This window comes from Herpailurus yagouaroundi, unplaced genomic scaffold (genome assembly GCF_014898765.1).
Source record: "Herpailurus yagouaroundi ecotype Mexico unplaced genomic scaffold, PumYag 29, whole genome shotgun sequence".
Lineage (NCBI taxonomy): Eukaryota > Metazoa > Chordata > Mammalia > Carnivora > Felidae > Herpailurus > Herpailurus yagouaroundi.
Window position 1 is genome coordinate 12,854,854 of NW_024412377.1, and position 18,112 is coordinate 12,872,965.

Here is an 18,112-nt window from a genome sequence, read left to right on the forward strand (position 1 = left end):
TTTATTTCTTCCTAAGAAGAAATTACTCAGGGAGGCAATGATATGATTATTTTATGAAGACATGACCAGGATGTGTGTGTGTGCAGGGCCACGATTTTCTACAGCTGAGAGCTGAAGGCAGAAAAAGGTATGCAGTTTCTAAAATAACAACCTTATTGAGTAGTTTATAGAGAATAAACTACACATTAAAAAAAAAACCACATAGGGGCGCCTGGGTGGCGCAGTCGGTTAAGCGTCCGACTTCAGCCAGGTCACGATCTCGCAGTCCGTGAGTTCGAGCCCCGCGTCGGGCTCTGGGCTGATGGCTCAGAGCCTGGAGCCTGTTTCCGATTCTGTGTCTCCCTCTCTCTCTGCCCCTCCTCCGTTCATGCTCTGTTTCTCTCTGTCCCCCAAAAATAAATAAAAATGTTAAAAAAAAAAACCACATAAATCTGGTGAGTTTTAACAGATGTCTACTCCCTTGAAACCACCATCGGAAGCAAGATACGGAATGTTTCCAACACCCACCTGGAAAACACCACCTACCCACCTACCTGGTCACCTCCTTTAAAATCCAGGCAACCACCCCTGCTGTCACTACAGATGAGTAGAAGGTACCAGGAAGACCACAAAACCAAACCCCCTACCTGAAGGCTTTTCAGGTGTTAACACACATGTGTTTCATGCTGCTCCTCTATATACGGCAGCAGCAGGTGACAGGGCTTTTGAAAGACAGAAGACAGGCCTGGGGGCGGGGGGCTCATCTTAGAGTCAGTGGAACTTGTCCTCCGAGCACCCAGGCCTCTTTGGTTTCTGTTTTTAGGACATGCAGACAAGAGGGCCAAAAACCATCCCGTGAGCAAACACAGCTCGTAAGTCAGGTCCACACTTGCCTGTCTTTGTACTGTGCCTCCATACAGCATTTTTTAAAAAGGAGAAATACATCATTCCCAAAAGTCAAAGGACCTTTTAATTATTTCAGCTAAAAGAAACACACGCTGCACGGCACACAGCAATATGGAAGGGAGTCAAACAAGTTCTGGCACTCTGTAGAAAACAATAAAAATTCCTGCCGGCTTCTAAACAGAACAGATCCTACTTCTGTTTGCGTTCGCATTCAGGTTTCAGTGTGACTGTTGTACCCACTTTATTCTAAATAGCTTTATTGATGTGTAAGTGGCTTCCAATAAACTGTGCATATTCAAAGTGCATTATTTGATAACTTTTGACACATTTATGCACCCGTGAAACCATCACTAAAATCAATACAATGCACAACGCCACCACCCTTCCCAAGGTTCCTGGTGCCCTTTTGAATCCTTCCTTCCTGCCCTTCCCTGTACCACCTGCTCCCTTCCAAGGTAAGGAACGATTTGCTTTCTGTAACAATGGACAAGTGTGTATTTAAAAATTTTTAGACAGGGGCGCCTGGGTGGCTCAGTTGGTTGAGTGGCCAACTTCAGCTCAGGTCATGATCTCGCGGTCCATGAGTTCGAGCCCTGCGTCGGGCTCTGTGCTGACTGCTTGGAGCCTGGAGCCTGTTTCGGATTCTGTGTCTCCCTCTCTCTCTGACCCTCCCCCGTTCATGCTCTGTCTCTGTCTCAAAAATAAATAAACGTTAAAAAAAAAATTAAAAAAAAATTTTTAGACAAATGGAATCATCCAGCCTGACTCTTTTTGTATTGCTTCTTTAATTCAGACTAGTTATTTCGAGATTCATCCTGGTTGTTTCATTTACTAGTGTATCAATAATTCATGCCTTTTTAAATTTTTTTTAACGTTTTTTATTTATTTTTGAGACAGAGAGAGACAGAGCATGAACAGGGAAGGGGCAGAGAGAGAGGGAGACACAGAATCAGAAGCAGGCTCCAGGCTCTGAGCCATCAGCCCAGAGCCTGACGCGGGGCTCAAACTCATGGACCGCGAGATCGTGACCTGAGCCGAAGTCGGACGCCCAACCGACTGAGCCACCCAGGCGCCCCTCATGCCTTTTTATTGTTGAGCAGTATCCCACCATATGGATATACCACAATTTACTTATCTATCCACCTTCTGATGGACAGTTTTCAGCTATGACCAATAAAGCTCCTATGAACACTCTTGTACAAGACTTTGTATGGACATGTGTTTTCACTTCTCTTGGGTAAATACCTAGGACGGGAATGGCTGAATCCCATGGTAGGTATATGTTTACCTTTTCAAGAACCTGCCCCAGTGTTGTAGTAAATGGCTGTGACCATGTAACATGCATCCCCAGAGGCAGAATATGAGCCTTCCAACTGCTTCCCACCCTCACAACACTCAGTAGGGTCTTTTTACATTCTGGCCATTCAAGTAAGTGTAGTGCTATCTCATTGTGACTGTACTAATTTGAGCTTCTAATAACCAATGATCGTGGGCATCCTTTTTATGCATTTATCTTTGTTAAAGATGTTCAAATCATTTGGATTTTTTTTTAACTGGGTTGTTTTCTTATTAAGTTATAAAAGTTCTTTATCTACTCCGGATGCAGACCTTTTCAGATGTATGGTTTATGAGTATTTTCTCCCAATCTGTGCCTGGACTTTTCTTCCCTCAATACTGTCTGTTAAAGAGCAAAGATTTTTTTTTCATCTCGATGAAGTCCAATGTGTTAAATTTTTCTTTGACGGATGATGCCTATCGTATTGCATCCAAGAAATCGTTCCTTCACTTGGGGTTATGAAGACTTTCTGTTCACATCTAGAAGTTTTACAGATTTAACTTTATATTTAGGCCTGTTTCAATGCCCTTGGAGTTAATTCGTATATATGATGCCAGGTATGGATCTAAGTTTGTACTTTTGCACATGGAAATTCAACATTTCTGTGCTACTTGTTAAAAAGCCATCTTCTCTTTGCTGAATTGCGTCTGAACCTTTGCTGAAAATTAGGTGTCACCATCAGCACCATCCAGGGTGGTCCCATTTTCTCAACTGCTCTTTACTGTACTCCAAGCTCCCCATCAGCTCCCTCTGTCTGATTCCTGGGGAGCCCTTGAAAGCTGCTTCAGATCCTGGTAACTTTCTAGCCTCTGGCTCCTTGCATTTCTCGGGTCCAGCTTCCATGTGTGATTACTCTGGGTCCAAATAATAATTCTTTCCTGATTAATGCTAGGTTGACGGGTTTCTGTTGTGACCACAGGAGCCTCCTTGAAAAGACAGGTAAATTAGAGACTCGTGGTTCTCCCTGTCCACAATGCTGCTCTGGGTCATTTGGACTCGGTCACTCCAGGGGGCCGGGGAAGTGGTCCTGGACGCGATGCACTGATGGGCTGGGACAAAATGTATCACAAACTTGCATCCTCTGAGAGAATCTAAACAAGTCCAGTGTTCATGGGTCATGAAAAATAAAGTTACGCGGTTCAATGACCAAAATCCTAAGGTCAAAAAACAAACAAACACCAAAAATTTCCTTTGGTACCTCTGCTTTTTCATTGCACAAATCTTGAAATTTCATATTCTTGGTAAAGAAACATGCAACCTTTGAAAAGAGGTACGTTGTTAGATGCAACATGTTACCGCAAAGGTGCTTTTATCGTTTAAATGCGAGGTACAGTTATTACAGCTGATTGGAAAACAGGCACAAAAGAGGATGCTGATATACATGGAAATACCAGACTCCAATTTTGAAACTTTAATCAATGGGTACGCCATAAATCTGGCGGCCTTCAAATATCCCGCCCCTTTCCTGTTTCTTACATTGTCTTGATATTAACATTTCAATGAACAAAGCAGAATGGATCTAAATACAACCATGGACTCCCTCCTCTCATGGTGTGAGGTACCAATGAAAACTTTTTCTGATGATCTAATACTTTACAGCTCTTTTTATTCGGGGACCCGCGGGCTCTCTCTCTTTATGTAGAGCAAACAGCAACGGAATCTCTTTAGAATCGTTTGAAAAGTGAATCGACACGGCTTTGACAAATGCCTGCCAATGTACAAGTCTCTTGTTATTTCTACCACCTCTCTGACATTTGAGACCTTCTCCCTTGTTCTGACATCAAGGGAGATACAATCAAATCCTGGCATAATATGCGGTCCTCTGATAGATGTCCAGCAGAGTGCCTTACACACAGCAGGTGCTTACTAAATCTTGGAAGAATGGAGCCATTGACTCACAGTTGAGCCACTGACAGGGAAAGTGGCCCTAGAGTTGAAGCAGGAATCCAAAAGAGCGATGAGCTATTAGGGCCCTCTCTACAGGGTGACTATGGCAACGGCCACCACCTCCCTTTCTCGATCCACAACCAAAAAACGGACATTGGTCAAGTGTCTCATTCCTTTACAAATGTCACAAGAAGTTCCAGTGAAGCATTTCTGAGTCAGGCCAGGGATAAAAGGTATTTTATCACAGGAAAAGCAGAGCTGCCTAATGAGCTCCTGAACAGGTGCCGCGAGGATTTGGTTTCTTCAGAATAAATGAACATTTAAAAAAAAAATTTTTTTTTTAACGTTTATTTATTTTTGAGAGAGAAAGAGAGACAGAGTGTGAGCTGGGGAGGAGCAGAGAGAGAGACAGAGAGAGAGAGGGAGACACAGAATCTGAAGCAGGCTCCAGGCTCCGCACTGTCAGCACAAGAGGCCGATGCGGGGCTCGAACTCACTAACCGTGAGATCATGACCTGTGCCAAAGTCGGATGTTCAACCGACTGAGACACCCACGCGCCCCAGAATAAATGAACATTTTAATATGTTCCACCTTCACTTCTGTCCTCTCGCAGAGCCTAGCACACAGTTCTCTTGTTAACTTTGCTGAGTAACCATGAGTGCGTTACCAACAACGGGAATTTACGGTCTTACCCAAACAGTAACTCTTGTTTTAGCAACATTGATTTAGGATACAGATAGGTGGATGGTTTTGTCCGAGAAAATACCTGGTTCTTCTAGGTTCCCCTTTCAATATGCACAGTGAGACCCTTCTGTAAAGGTAAAGATGTACAATATGTTCAGTCCTAGAACAGTAGCTTTTAGAAAGCCCTATAGCTCTGAATCTAAGAATACACACAGATGTGCCATTATAATGTCAAATTTGCTAATAATTTCAAATACTCGTTATTAGTGTGTAAAACTGTTCTGGTTTTGAAAGACAGAAGAATAATAAGGTAAACTTCTTAAAATTAGTGCTGGGAAAAACTAATAATTATGGCCCCAAATCTACAAAGCACCTATAAATGCTAAGGGTTAAGAAAAGGTGGTTAAAGTAATTATCTTCAGAAGTAAATAGGGAGACTAGACGTAGAAGCTTTTTATCCCATGAATGAAAAAAAATACATACAACACATCAGAAAATATTCTGAACATAGGTTAGGATAGTTTTCACATAGCTGCATTGGTTTTTATTCTAACAATAAAAAACCCTAATGCCAGATCAAATTAGGAGTCCTGATTCTTCACTCCCTGTAACAATAGTATTACAGGTCCACACCCTTGCCACGGCCTATAGTGACCAGATATATTTTCCTCTTTTTGGCTTTGAAGTTGGTCATGTGACTTCCTTTGGCCAACTGGATATTAGTAGACAGAGGCTTGAACTGTGCATGAGTGACTGGGTTTGCCCTTTGGGGTTCCTACAGTCTTTGCAAGAGCAATTCGCCTGGGATAGCCTCTGGTCCAGCAAGGCTGCAAGCCTGAGGAGCAGGCCTAGGTACACCCAACGCTTGGAGCCATGACCAGCCGCGTCCAACCCAAAGCAGCCACGTCCAACCCAAAGCAGCCACGTCCAACCCAAACCAGGTGAAGCGCAACTGGTCTACAGCTACGTGAGCAAGGAATAAATGCTGACTGTAGGCCACTGAGATTTGTATGCTTGCTACACAGCAGTGCCTCCTCGTTGACAAGTCCCTTCTCGATAAAGAGAAAAGTACGGCAAATCAGGGAACCATGACGTATTTATTATCAAGCCTGTTTTTGTTTAGCTTCACGTGAACTAATATATAAAAAATTTTAAAGATCCCGAGAACGCTGTGTTATAGCCTTCTTGACCAAAAATATTTTATATAGATCCACTTTCACACTTTGTCTGGATTCTCTCCTCCTATACGACATGGATAAGGAGCCAGGATTTATCAGACTCAAGGGTTGGGAGAGGGGAGGGGGGTCAGGATCGGCTAATGGCTCTGCTCTTGATACTATCTTGATGTTAGGTGACCCTGCCATATGACCCCCACTTCTTCTCAGACCTTACCACAGTGTCAGACCCGTAGCAGTAGCTGTCAAGCTATCTTTCAAAAGTGTCAGAATGTAAACGAGTGAAGGCAGTATGTGACTGGACATGAAAGGGAACATTTCTTCTCCGTATCTAAAAAGAAGGAGGATCACAAGATGATCCTCAGTTAACTATTTAACTGAAAGGGACTAGCAAATAATCCGCTCTCTGGGCCCCTGAGTGCTGGACAGGTTGTCTTTATGATTTTGTTTCATTAAGATCTTTTCCAGGCTTGGTTTCCCAGCAGCTTCATCCTCCTCTCTAATTCCGCATTCCTAGGCATCGGATCAAGCAATCAGTTCCCTCTATTTCCCCCCGTGATTAAATCCAAAAGGGAGAAATGGGGGAAATGGGCAGAGAGAGAATCTCAGGCCAAGAGTTCACACAAAGTCTAGGTGGTGAGCTCAGCCAACATTAACGGATGCAATATCGGAGTCTTGACTCCAATAAAAGCAGCTGTATCAACTTTTCACTGGCCTCCCTCTACGTCTTGAAATCACTTGCTTAGCAGAGAATAAATAGCTTTTCTCCTAGTCCAGAAATAAGCCGGCGGTACCATAGAGACAAAGTTTTCTCTAGGATTTTAGCCAACTACCTTCTCGCTATTAATTAAATGATCAATCCCAGAGTCTAACCAGCATGAGAAAATTCCTTACCAGCCATGTTTCCTTTCACTGCTGGGAGACTTTTGCACCTTGACCAAGGAACAAAAGCAAACTTACAAACTGATCCCTAACTTTCCATATGCTGTACACAAAGAGCACACATTCCTCGAACCCGGATTCCTTCTCCCTTTTCATTAGGCAAGTAGACGTGGTCCGATCGGACGCTCATATGTAAGCAAGACTGTGGAGGACCGTCTTTTTCTACTCCAGTTTAATCAAGACCTAGATTAGAATACTCCTGTTTTGACCTCAAATCAGTTGTAGATCAATTTCTCTCCTTAGAAATATGTTTCTTTTCTTTCAATTACCGAGGCCTCATTTAAAAAATTTTCTCAATTACTGAGTCTTCATTACATATTTCAAGCATGGTGCATCCATGAAAAGCCCTTTAAAGCAAGATGATTTCATTTCAACGTAGCCTCAGGGGGGAAAAAATATTTAAATGTGCAATTTATTCAAAATAAACATCCATTTCTGAGTTGAGGATGTTTAGCTTGATAAGCTTTGGAATTCAGTTTTCATTCCATAGCAGATGACTCTTGAGTCATGACTGAAAATATATCATCACTCGTTTTAATAAAGATAATGACAACTCACCAAAAAAAATTCAGACAAACACCAAGAAACAGATCTGGGGGGAAAAAAAGTGTTTCAGTGGAAGTAAAAATACTATTCAAAATCTAAAATTGGCAGATCAGGAAAAATGAATAGTGAAAGCACTTCTTGTGTTTTAAATGACATGAGATGGCTCTGAAAGTTAGCGTTTAAAAATACTCTCTAAGAATACAAGCCAAATGACTACAGGATTATAAGTTCTCTCTCCCAGTTGTTCAGGTTTTAAAAACAGGCACAAGTAAGAATAGCCTTCAAAAAAACTAACAAATAGCACAGGGGCAATGCAATCTGCCCAATAAGGGTACCGTATCATGCACGTTTTTCCTCCTTTTACCAGATACCTCTAAATAATAGCATTGCCCCCCCCACCTTTCCCTCCTTCTAGCATATTCTCTCCCCTTTAAAAAATAAATAAGAAGCATGACTAAAATGACGAGTGAAGGCACACTCTTGGGTTCTTCCTTCAGAACCAAGCCTCTCACTGCTGGAGGCACGGGCACTGCCTAGAACTCAGCTTCTACTCTGGCATCGGGCACTGGCCCAGTTACCTGACGCTACCATCCATCCTCCCATAGGATGTGTGGATGATAAACGAAGCCAACCGCTAGCCCAGGTCCCCTTTCCCCCCAGACAGCACCCTGCCCCCTAGAGACTGTCCAGACTCCCCCCTGCAGCTGGACGGCAGGAACGACAGACAGACGTGCTGTCTGCCGGACCGAAGCAGTCCTGCCGGGCCACACACCCTCCTTCACCCACAGGGTCACAGTTCCCCGCTCGGAAAACAAAACCAAACAAGATAGAACCAAGCTGCTCCCCGTTCACAACAGCCCAAAGACAGAAACAACCATAACGTCCACCAACTGATGACTACGCAAGCGACATGTGGTATATCCAAATAACGGAGTCGTTTTCAGCCATACAAAAGAATTAAGTACTGACATACGCCACGAGAGGGATGAACCTTAAGAACATTATGCTAAGCGAAAGAAGCCAGACAAAACAAGGCCCCATTATCGTATGGTTTATTTACATGAAACATCTAGACTGAGATGTTCAAACCCACAGAGACAGAAAGCGGATTCGTGGTTGGCAGGAGCTAGAGGGAAGAGGGATGGGGAGTGACGGCTCAAAGGTTATGGGTTTCCTTTGAGGGTGATGAGATATTCTGGAACCAGACGGTGGCGATGGTTGCATGACACGGTGAACGTACTGTCACTCATGGTAAATTATGGATCTTTTACCACAATAAAAAAAAAAAAAAAAATTAACCAAAAACAAACTGCTGCTTTCTCTTCACACACCCACTGCCAATATTTTCAAATGTGTGGTTCACACTACCCACCTCCATTTTCTCAACCCTCATCTTATCTGTAAGCTCCTTAATTTGGTTTTCCTCTCCAAAAAGTCTCTGCCTCTTCCACACATATAAACAAAAGGCATGGGGAACTATTTACACAGTTCTCCATAGGGGTGCCTGGGTGGCTCAGTCGGTTAAGGGCCGTCTTTGGGTCAGGTCACGAGCTCACAGTTTGTGAGTTCAAACTCGGCATCGGGCTCTGTGCTGACAGCTCAGAGCCTGGAGCCTGCTTCGGATTCTGTGTCTCCCTCTCTCTGCCCCTCCCCCCCTTACCTCTCAAAACTAGACAAACATTAAGAAAAATTCTTTATACAGTTCTCTACAAATTTTTTTTTTTAAAAATTTTATTTATTTTTGAGACAGTGAGAGACAGAGCATGAACAGGGGAGGGTCAGAGAGAGGGAGACACAGAATCTGAAACAGGCTCCAGACTCTGAGCTGTCAGCACAGAGCCCGATGCGGGGCTTGAACTCAGGGACCAAGAGATCATGACCTGAGCCGAAGTCGGCCGCTTAACCGACTGAGCCACCCAGGCGCCCCCTCTACAAACTTTTTTATATAACCCAGTGGCCCTCTGGGGCCAGAACTCTCAGAACACCATTTACAGCCTCCTCCTCGAAACTCTCTTTGCTGCTGGCCTCCAAGCGTGGCGTCTCCAAGACCCTTCTTGACCACATGTTTCCCTTTCCGAGCTCTTATTCCTACCTGTCCATTGGGAGCCTTCTTCCAGGCCCGTTCTGGGCTCCCTGTCTGGTGCTTCTTCAACTGGACCGCTCTGGCTGTTTCAGGAGGCAGTTCTCCCACAAACTGGGGTCAAAGTGTATTTCTTCAGTGGACGGAGATGTGAGTTGGCAAACGCACCCTCAACATTGTCTAACAGGGCTGGTTCGTTCACGGGATAAGGAACACTGTTTCCCACTGCTGCTGTAATGAATTACCAAATTTGGTGGCTGAAAACCACACACTGATCTTCCCTCAGTTCTGGTGATGAGAATCTAAAGTGTGTCTGCTGAGCCGCATTCTTTCTAGAGGCTCTGGGGGAGCGTCTGTTTCCTGGTCTCCTGCACTTCACAGAGGCGGCCTGCATTCCTGGCTCTGAGGCCCCGTGGCCCCGTGTTCCATCTACTCAGCCGACAGCATAGCATCTCTCCCCTCTCTGACCACCTGCCTCCCTCTTATAAAGACCCTTGTGGGAGCGCCTGGGTGGCTCACGTCAGTAAAGCGTCTGATTCTTGATTTGGTCTCAGATCATGATCTGGTGGTTTGGGGGTTCGAGCCCTGCACTGGGCTCCAGGCTGATGGTGCAGAGCCTGCTTGGGATTCTCTCTCTCCCCCTCTCTTTCTGCCCCTCCCCTGCTCATGTTTTCTCTCTCACAACAAATAAGCTTTAAAAAAGACCCTTGTGAATACACTGGCCTACCTGGATAATCCAGGATCCTCTTCCCATCTTAAAGACCCTTAACTCAATCTCATCTGCAAAGTCCCTTTTGTCGTATAAGGAACACGGTCACACCCAGGCGCTGGGTGTTGGGAGGTGGAAACTTTGATGGTGGTGCTGGAAGAGGGAGGTGTGCATTCTACCACAAATACTCCCAGGTCCTGAGGAAAACCTTTGACAGCCGTTTCTTTTGCATGCTTTTATGACAAGCAGGGACCTTTGCCCTCAATAGTTGACAGGTCAATTCGTGCCCGGGGGCCAACAGCTCACCAAGAAGTCTTCTCTTCACACAAGAGCAAATGAAGCCATTTTCTAAGGTTCCCTATTCAAGGTTACGTAGAGCTCTGGGGGTGGGGGGGTAGGAACCCGTGCATTTCATTTCCAAGAGAGGAGAAAGTTCTACGTCAGGGACAGGTGAGGGAAGAGGAGACTCTGGAGAGCACATAATGAAGAACACGCAGAAGACTCCCCGAGACATTAGACAGAAATAAGCAGGAAAAGGATGAACTCAAAGTACCACTGAGTTCTCCGCGGCCTCGCACATCACCAGCTTGTTTCTAAACTAAGCAGCATAGTCATTTGTCACTGGTTTGGGCCATTTGTATGTCAATGTCCTCCTCAGCCGGTCTGTCCTATCCCCACAGATATGACCTTGTCACTACTTTTTGTCCTTGTTCATTCCTCCTATATTCAAATATATGTGCATCCTACCCATGCGTGCACATGCACACATACAGACATAACCTATCATTGGATTTTCTTCTTGTAACTGCAGCGACGCAAATATTTTTGCTCTGAAATGTGCAAGTCCTGAAAACTTGCCAGGCAGCTAAGTTTCAACAGCAGCCAGGGCATTTCTAGCTTCTAGAATAGGCTGATGTCCCCTCCCTCACACGCCCTCTAGTGGCGGCCTACACCCGTGTGAACAGTGCCATGTAACAAGAAGAGAGTAATTCTTCAATAGGTTGGTACAGATATCACACACGCTTTCAAATATACAGTATTCCGGCTTAAGAAACTATTTACTTTATGTGTTAGGCATTTACCTTTCTTCTTTCTGCGATTTTTTTCATACTGCCAGAGTAAACTCAGAAACTCAAAGAAGCAGTGAACAGTCTGGTGAAAGAAAATGCCCAACGTCCAATGAGAAGAAAACACGTAAATAAACTGTGGTATGGTCACATGGTGGGATATTCTACAGCAGCAACCTAGAACGAACCACAGCTATACACAGCAACGTGGATTAATCTTTTTGAAAAATGTTTAGTGTTACGACATTAGTTCTAGAAGGCTACATAAATACGGTACCATTTTTATAGACCGCAAAAAAAAAAAAAATTGGGAACACATGTATATGTAATTTCAATGTATGTATATTTACATATACAGAACTTGGCTGGGATGGGTCATTCACGAGAGAACATAACGTCTTCTCAGATTCATTCTTGCTTAAATTGCCCAAAGATTATCATCGGGAGCACAAGGATAGAGATACAAATCCTAGTCTGGATGATACAAAGAGTTTCCAAATCTTGCTGAAGTAAAAGCTCTCTCGGAGCATGCCTCAATCATGAGACTATGCAGTTAGACCCCTCACCTATGCCTGGAGGCTCAGCCTCGGGCCTGTGGCAAAGTCTCAGAAAGGAAGAATTCTAGAACTTTTACTCCACCCCTCGGACACCGCCTGATCTTGGAAGTCAATCGCTTCGGTTTATTACTTCACAACACGTGACCACTTCTTCTTCACCCCAACCCCATGAGACTCGGCGTGAAGTGGCACTTGGCCTGAGCAGGGCCCCCCTGTCATGCCTCTGATTTCTGAGGCTCCAGCCTTCCTTTGAGCCCAGCTGTGTCTCTGGACTTCGGCCCTGACCTTTGTTTCCAATGACTGGGCCGTGCCAGTCCCTCTCCTGGTAACCAGAGCCCTGTCTCTGGACGGCAGCTCTGGAGCCGGAGCCATTAGGCACTTGGGCAAACTGACTGCCTGCAGCCTTCTGTTGAGTTGCCTCCAACATGCACAGTCACAGACCTCATCCTGCGTGATGAGGGACCCCCCCCCCCCACTGTCTCTCTTCATGATCAAAGCTACCATGTTCACTAGAGAGAGAGAAACGTAGTAAGGGTAAGCCAAATCAAGAAAATAAAAATCACCTGTATTCCCCTCACACAGAGACACCACGTATGTGACAGCAAATAATAATGAGGCACCGTACATTATACCTTCCCGTACTTATTTAAACCTATAGTTTTTTGGGTTTCTTTTTTACACAATTAGCAACAAAGGGGAAATTTTCATATCACTAAATCCTCTTCTATAACATGGTCTTAATTAACTGCATAATATCCCATTTATCCCAGTTACTATGGCTGCTTAAAAAAAAAAAAACTTACAGTATAAAATAAAAAAATCACCCGCATCTATAGCTCCTGCCTCAGGGCCTTTGCACTGAGTGTTCCCAGAGCCTAGAAGCTCTTTATTCAGACAGGACTCACAACTCACTTTCTAGTCTTTGCTCAAAAATCCTCAGTGAAGTCTTTCTCGAGCACTTGATTATAATTCGTCCCTCCCTGCCCACCCTCACACACCCTAATCCCTTCATCTGGGTTTAGTTTCCTTAAACGTGGTTCACCATGTAACATTACGTAGTGTAGCAATTTATCTTCTGGCTCAGTCACTAGAATATGAACTCCAGGAGGAACGAGTTTGTTGTTTTTTTTTCTTCCACAGATGCCTAGAAGTACCAGCAATTAAGGCACTCAATAAAAGTCTGTTTGAAAGGATGAATGAACAAACCCACACATATAGTTTCATGAAAAGACTGGAAGAAAACAAACAAAACTGGAAGTGAGTTTAATTTCTGGGTCGTGGATTTCTACAGGATTTAGGTTTTCTTCTTTACAGGTTTCCTAGATGTTTAGTGTTCTATATTAGTGGGTACTACTTTTAAAATCAGGGGGAAAATATATTTTAAATGCTACTAGGCAAGCAGGATTATAAATAGACATGTTTGGGAACAGTAAAGAAAGAGACAAAGAGAAAAAAAAAGTAGGAAAAAACCCCCCAGATTTCCTTTCCCAGGAATGACCTAAAAAGAAAAAAAGAAAAAGAAAAAAAAAAGAGAGAGACAAAGAGAAAGAAAAAATACCAAGAAACAGAGAGGAACAAAAGAGAGGCAGAGAGAGACCAAGAGAAAGAGACAGAGAGGCATGAAAAAAGAAAAAAAAAAAATCAAAGAGACCGAGAGGCAGATAGAAACTTCCAACTGTCTGGGAAGTCTTAATTTATATTCAAATAACCGCAACATAGGCCAGGGTAAGTTAAGAGAAGTGTTAACCACTAATCATTCTTCTTTCTCCGGTTATTAAAATCTAATGAAGCAAGAATGCTAGAAGGCAGCATTAATTAGTCTAGCTTAATTTTTAAAATATATTTATAAATGAATTACATTTTCAAACCCTCAATAACTCAGGATCTACTACCTAATCAAATCCAATAAGCATGGGATTAAGAGAAACTGAAACATGGATTAAAATGATCGGAGTTGAAATTTTCATCTGCTTTCAAGTGTTCGTAGAGACTCAAGGTGCTGACATGGGAAATGGCAGCGTACTCACACTTTTAAGTATGCAAATATGAAGCAGCTCTAAAATAATTCTAAAAACGGGGGTGACTGAAACGTTATAAACCGATTACGGAGTGACATTAATTTAAAGAAAAGAAACTATCATACACAATAATTGTAAATTATAAGAAAACATAATATTGAGTGCCTTTCACTTAAGGAGCCCTGAGTTTTAAGTCACTTAGGGCTCCCCTGATGGCTGCTATCCCAGACTCAGGAAGCCCTGACCCCTGGTTTTCTGTCCAGGTTTTGACTTGATAAATCTGCCTGGATACAAGGAGACTATGCTACTCATGAAAGGAATACGCGACCAGAAACAGGTCTAACGATTTACTGCCCTTGTCAGTGAAGCCAGTGGGCTGTGAAATGCACTTCCTGTTTGGTTTTATTTTTAATGCTTCAAGAAATGTATCGGCTGCCGTCAGGAGGGTCCATGTCAATTTCAGGGAGCGCTTTTCTCTGGAACTCACATTCAACCCATGTGCCCTACTTTAGTTTGACGGACTCCTGAGAGACAAGAACGGCCCCTAAATGTCGGGCAGGAGCCATTTTCAAAAATTTGTACATGGTTTTGTATGTGTATATATACACCATTGACGGTGAAGAGAGAAGCGGCAGAATTCTCCGTATCGTGTCCTTCCTCCAAACTAGCTTTAAGAACTGCTTAGAGTCCTTTGTTTCATACTGGTCTTCAAACTGGTCTAATTTTCAAAGCACAATTTTAAAAAATGAATCCAACAGATCGGAATCCGGATGAAGAACTCGAGAAACTTTCCAGACCAAGTCTCAGCAGCTCTGGCTGAGAGCTCGCTATCTATCAGTCACTGAATGGGGCTGTTCTTTCCCGACACAGAGGAAGAAAAGGGCTTTGACTCTCCATTGTACAATGCATGACTACAGAATAGTGCTCAATTATTATTTTGGGGGGAAAAAAGGGAATAAAAGCCTATTTGGATTTTTATTTTGGCAGGATAGAGACTTGAATAGTAGTGTTTCATTCCCAGGCCAGTCCAGACATCTTCAGCCGAAGACTTACCCACACTCAGATACACTTACCTGAATTTAAGTGCATATTTTTTCTAAACTAAATAATTTAATTCAATCAAATGTATCCTTCACCGCAAAATTCTTTATTTTTTTATGTCTATTTTTGAGAGAGACAGAGTGTGAGCAGGGGAGGGGCAGAGAGAGTGGGAGACACAGAATCTGAAGCAGGCTCCAGGCTCCAAGCTGTCAGCACAGAGCCCGACACGGGGCTCGAACTCACGAACAGTGAGATCATGATCTGAGCTGAATTCGTAGGCTTAACCAACTGAGCCACCCAGGTGCCCCGGCAAAGCTGTCTTTCAAAGCTCATGGAGATGTGGCTCCCTGTCTACACTTCTGGCTGAAATTAAATTGAAAAAATACAGATTTCAATATTATGCCTTATTACAAAGGTACAGGGACAAGGTTACAAAACACAAGTTACAAGGTCATTTTTAGGCACACTCAAAAATGCTCAAACTGTAAAATCGACTATTTTCAATGTATGAGTCGATACTGTTCCTGTGTCTAACGGCAAAGAAAGGACACCAAATAAGATACCATGTTCAATGCTTTTTACTTAGTAGTTCACCTTCTCTATGCAATTTTGATAAGTAAGGATGATTCATAAATAACCGAAAATGCGGTTTTCACACTAAATTCTATTCCTCAGAAGAGGCAATTTAGCAAATGGTAGATGACTTTTCACTTTTAACAGACACAGAATGTCGTGCTCAGGGATTTAATTAATTAGACATCCCTTCCTTAAACACTCCAATTTGTTCTGGGCATATGAGCCGGGGCAAGCTCAGGACTTGGGTTTTGCAATCAAAGATTCTTGGCTCCTTTTCGCTGGGGGCAAAATAATAATAATAATAACAACAATAACAACAACAATAATAATAATAGTAATAGAACCAGCTAGAATGTTCTGACTGGCAGTTATCAGGAAGCTGACAAGGCAGAAGGGCATTTCATCCCTCGCAGTGGGGCCACACAACTATTTCTCCTGACGGCAGGGGAGTCCGAGACAAGCCAGCACCTCGACCATGTGACCAAGATCCAGGCAAAAAGCTCACAACTCTTGCTAATCCCTGCTGGCTCTAGAAACCCTGACTGTTAATTCTCTGCTATGCCCCTGCACAGTCAACTCCAGGTAAGGCAGAGTAGACCTGGTGTCCTCATGAGTCACTGGAAAGCCACTCCCCAATTCCTGTGAAGGACACATTGCTACAGACATCGGGATTCCAAGGGTGTCTGGTAGGAAATCCCAACGCTCTCAGCCATAATTTCCAAACTCTTTAGTTGCCATGGAAGAAAAAAAAAAAGATATTTTCTGTAAATTGGAACCGAACAATAAAAGAAGTTTTCTGACGCGAATAGCTCCTTAATCTGGTTATAACGTACAAAACCATTAAAGAACTCTGTAAAGAAATTTTGAATGATCGCTCTATATAGGCAAGTCATCTCTGTCAAACTTACACTTCGAAAAACCTGGCCAAAATAAAAACAATTTTAGGTTTTTAAAAGGCAATGTGGACAACATGTCCTTTGTTAACAGATGATTTTATTCAGTCAGCTGCCACAGTCACGTGCAGAAATAAAAAGCCCTTATGATGCTAAGGGTCAGGTTGCATTTCAATACTAGGAATGAGCCCTAAGATGTGAATTGGGTTCAGTTGACAGACTGCTCTGGAAACACCCTGTCCAGGTTGTAGAGTCAGTGTTAACTGTTCATTAAGGAAATAGGTCAAGCACGAGCCCTTCTCAGAACTGAAACACTATGAACCACATTTTCACCAAATCAACTTTCCAGGTACAAAAGCCGTTCTGTGAGTAGCATCTGATTAAAATTATCCAGCTTTCATTACTGATGACCACGTCAGACTAGATGCTGGCTTTACCGTCGTTTACAAGTAACACCCACGTGAACACTAGGAACAGCCTTTGTTAAATGTCCAGAGAAACTACACACGTGTGTAAGTATACACACACGTCACCATCTTCATGTGAAATTTTGAGAGAAATACTTTCGGCTTCACTGACAGAAGCATATTTTCCCCAGGAGGAAGTGACAAGTCTGTGAAAGCAGCAGCCCTTAGACTACAGGGAAGGAAGGAGGTCCCTTTTCTTCGGCTTTATTGAGAATACAGTTGATATGTAACATCGCAGAAGTTTACCGTGTACGATATGATGGCTTGATACACACATAAATTGTGAAGGGATTACCACACGGGTGGTTAACGCACCCCTCGCCTCACACAACTGTCATTTTGTTGTGGTGGTGGTGAGAACATAGAAGGTCTACTCTCGGTAACTTTGGAGTCTACTATATGGTGCTGTTAACCAGAGTAGGGATGCTTCACATTAGATCCCCAGGACTCCCGGGGCTTACACCTGCAAGTGTATGCCCTTAGGCCGCATCTCCTCGGTTCCCTCCCCTCCCAGCCCCTGGCAACTCCCAATCTCCTCACCATTTTTATAAGCAGCTTTTTTAGAGGCCACATATAAGTGAGATCATACAGTATTTCATTTAGACTTATTTCACACAAATAGCAGAATCTCCTTTGCTTTTATGGCTAAATAATATTCCATTGTATATATGTACCTGTTTATCCATTTGTCCACCAATGGGAGGCTTAGGCTGTTTCCACATCTTGGCTGTTGTGCATGATGCTGCAATAACCATGCTGTTCCAGGCACGTCTTTGCAAGAGTGAGCCCATTTCCTTCGGGCATATGCCCAGAAGCGGGATGCTGGATCATATGGTAATTCACACATATGGTAATTCTCTTTTTAATTTTGTAGGAACCTCCATCCTGTCTTCCATAGTGGCTGCAACCAATTTACGTCCCCACCAATAGTACACAAAGGTTCCATTTTCAAGGGGCTCCTTTTTCATTTAAAAGCATTACGATGGCATTACGAAGAGAGAATGTCCATTACTTGATTTACCTTTTTACAGTGAACTTAATGATCTTTCAACGAAGCAGTTAAAGCCCCACAGAGAGAAGGCCTGGCCCATTGTGAGACTGAGCACAAACCACTAGCAATATGCGACACAGGACAAAGTAACCAGGAAGTGCAAAGACCCTAACCCCCCGCGGCGCACACGAGCAAAATGGCGCCTCTCTGCCTCCAAAGATCCTCTTACACAGCACTGCTTTCTGTCCTTCAAAGAA

The 18,112-nt window shown here is 43.4% G+C and overlaps 1 protein-coding gene across 1 annotated transcript in view; it reads right to left on the reverse strand.

The window, feature by feature from the left end:
• RETREG1 (reticulophagy regulator 1) overlaps window positions 1-18,112 on the reverse strand; it is a 92,299-nt gene that overhangs the window by 64,448 nt on the left and 9,739 nt on the right. The gene's annotated exons all lie outside the window — the stretch shown is intronic.